Source organism: Ovis canadensis, chromosome 3 (assembly GCF_042477335.2).
Source record: "Ovis canadensis isolate MfBH-ARS-UI-01 breed Bighorn chromosome 3, ARS-UI_OviCan_v2, whole genome shotgun sequence".
NCBI lineage: Eukaryota > Metazoa > Chordata > Mammalia > Artiodactyla > Bovidae > Ovis > Ovis canadensis.
This window is the reverse complement of record NC_091247.1, coordinates 198,438,692-198,442,183: the sequence shown is the minus strand read 5'-3', so window position 1 is coordinate 198,442,183 and position 3,492 is coordinate 198,438,692. Positions and strand designations below refer to the sequence as shown.

At 35.9% G+C, this 3,492-nt stretch overlaps 1 pseudogene; it reads left to right on the top strand.

The window, feature by feature from the left end:
• Positions 1–512: 512 nt before the first annotated feature.
• Positions 513–1,713, top strand: LOC138436402 (histone-lysine N-methyltransferase SETMAR-like; annotated as a pseudogene).
• The last annotated feature ends 1,779 nt before the right edge of the window (positions 1,714–3,492 follow it).

The window sequence follows — 3,492 nt, the reverse complement described above, 5'->3', positions numbered from 1 at the left end:
TGGTTTTCCTAAAACACAACTTAAATTTTTATCATTCTTATCCTCAAAAATATTTAATGGCTTTCCATTTTTAAATGGGAAACAAAAAGTCATAGTGTAGCAGGAATTAAGAGCCCTAAACACTCTGGGTAAGAGGCTTACCTTCTTCAGTCTCCAGGTGCCTGGGTATCTGTTTTCTCTCTCTCATTGCTGTATAGATACAGGCTAGACGCTCTTCTTGCTTGCTCCTCAATATTAACTTCAGACTGTCTTTCCCATTCTTGATTATAAACACTCATGTGTCACTTGGGGGAGGGACTGCTTTACCTCCTGCCCCAAGGGGTGCACGTTTCTATTAGGTTGGTCCAAAAGTAATTGCGGTTTTGCATTGTTGAACTTTGCCATTTGATGTTGGAACACATTCTTAAATAAATGTGGTTATGTTATACATCATTTTAATGCATATTTCTCACTTTATGGTTCTTTTTTTTTTGCTAATGACATTACTTGACTTTTAATATTTATTTTAGACTATGGAAATGGTGTTAGACAAAAAGCAAATTTGAGTGATTTTTTAATTTGAGTTCAAAATGGGCTGTAAAGCAGTGGAGAAAACTCGCAACATTGACAGCACATTTGGCCCAGGAACTGCTAATGAACATAGAGTGCAGTGGTGGTACAAGAAGTTTTGCAAAGAATACAAGAGCCTTGAAGATGAGCAGTGCAGTGGCTGGCCATTGGAAATGGACAATGACCAAACGAGAGCAACCACTGAAGCAGATCCTCTTACAACTACACAAAAGAGTTGCTAAAGAACTCAACATCAACCACTCTATGGTCATTCAGCATTTGAAACACACTGAAAAGGTGAAAAACCTCAGTAAGTGGGTGCCTCATGAGTGGACCACAAATCAAAAAAATCACCATTTTAAAAAAATTTTTTAATTTTTACTTTATTTTACTTTACAATACTGTATTGGTTTTGCCATACATTGACATGAATCCACCACGGGTGTACATGAGTTCCCAAACATGAAGCCCCCTCCCATCTCCCACCCCATATCATCTCTCTGGATCATCCCCGTGCACCAGCCCCATTTTGAAGTTAGTCTTCTCTTATTCCATGCAACAACTAACCATTTCTTGATTGAACTGTGACATGAAATGAAGAGTGGATTTTACATGACAACCGGAGATGACCAGCTCAGTGGTTGGACCAAGAAGAAGCCCCAAAGCACTTCTCAAAGCCAAACTTGCACCAAAAAAAAAAAAGGTCATGGTCACCGTTTGGTGGTCTGCTGCCCATCTAGTCCACTCCAGCTTTCTGAATCCCAGTCGATTACACCTGAGAAATATGCTCAGCAAGTCAGTGAGATGCTCTGCAAACTGAAACGCCTGCAGCCAGCACTGGTCAACAGAAAGGGGCTAATTCTCTAGGACAACACCTGACCACACATCTCACAACAAATGCTCCAAAAGTCAAACAAATTGGGCTACAAAGTTTTGCCTCATCCACCACATTCACCTGACCTCTTGCCAACCAACTATCACTTCTTCAAGCATCTTGACAACTTTTTGCAGGAAAAGTGCTTCTACAACCAGCAGGAGGCAGAAAATACTTTCCAAGATCTCGCTGAATCCTGAAGCATGGATTTTTATGCTACAGAAATATACAAGCTTATTTTTCATTGGCAAAAATGTGTTGATTGTAATGGTTTCTGTTTTGATAAATAAGGATGTGTTTGAGCCTAGTTATAATGATTTAAAATTCATGGTCTGAAACAACAATTACTTTTGTACTAACCTAATGACTCCATACAGTACTCTTTGTGCAGGAACTCTGGTGAAGAATGTTTTTTCTCCAGGGCCTTGGTAAAATCCCAGGAATATTTCAGTACCCCTTGTGGATTTAAGTCTCTGGCTGAAGCTCAGTTACCTATCCTTGACTTTGGCTTTGGGAGTTAGAGAAGGCTTCACACAGAGGAGGTGGCATTTGAACTTGGCTTTGAAGGATTAGAAGGATTTTGCCAGAAGTAATGGAAGAATTCTCACTGGCAAGAAAGATAATTACTGGCAGAACTTTTTTTTCCCGCTTCATAATATTCAGGAAAATTTAGACCTCTAGTCCTATATACTTATACATCATGTGTTTATGGCTGAAAGTAAATATGATTAACTAGATAAAACCCAACTTTACAAATCCTCTTTTATGTGCAAAGTATTTCAAGGAGGAGGTTTGATTTATTTACATTTTTAATTAAATGAAAATTACAGATAAAAGATGCTATACCACTCATCTTCCTAGGAAAAGAAAATATTGCAATGTAATTAAAAGGATGCCTCAAATTATAATTAGATTGGAAATTTAATTATGACTAGAATACTTTATCCTTATGCACACTGACACCTTGTTGATACATAACCTTTAAAGTATTTTTATTATATTTACTCTAAGATCTTAATCTGTGGACTGAATAAAATCCTTAGGTTCCTAAGAAGGGCTAGAATTCAGCATAGAATCCAAAGTGCTGCTTTTTATCTGGAAACAAAAAAAGTATTGTGTTTCAGAATTCCTGTTCTGATCATTACTGGATTTTTATTACAACTTAATACTGCAAAAAATTCTAAAAATCTCTAGCAGATATCAGTTACTACAATATTAATAACAAATTTCTTAGCTAGAGAGAACATCCTTTGGTTCATATCTGATAGAGTTACTTGCTTCTAAATGAAAGGACTGAAGGAATTCATATATATATATATATATATATATATATATATATATACACTCAGGAATCACATTTTCCAGAAAGAATACTCTTCCTATGGAATGTTAGCTGTACATATAGAAATGTATCATAGCAATTTGGTGGAATTTCTTCTGCAGATGAGCTCTGGTTAAATACATTTGCTATAATTAACTTCCTGTGGCACCATTTGACACTTCTTGCAGCTTAGGAAACAATAACTTTCACAGTAAAAATGATTTAGCTACAGCATAATGTGCTCCGATAGAAATGTTTTGAGATAAAGATCCTCAATATGCAATTATTATTAGCTTGATATGGAAAATACTGTGTGATAAAAACTGTTTGAAGAATTGCCACTTTAACTTATCTGGGTGTGAAGAATGCACTTAATAATAAATTGAAGGTCTTTATTCATGAGTCAAAGTCTGAATTTGTAGCCTTTGTGGAAATCTCCATTCGAAAATGCGTGTTTGTTAATTAAATCATTAAATAAATATATGTTGAAAATGTATTACGTGCTTGGTATTTGCTAAAGTTTGTAGAGTATATCTTCTCTCTAATTTAACCACAGTCATTAATTTGATTAGCCTTCATGGTCATAAAAGAAGGAAAGTCTTGCTTTTATAAAGTCATGAGGAAAAACACACAACATCTGATTAGCTAAAATAGACTCATTTTCATTCTACTGAGATGTAACCAACACGCCCCTCCTTTTCTGAACCAATTTTCACCAGACAACTTCTGCTCCCAGATGAACTGAATT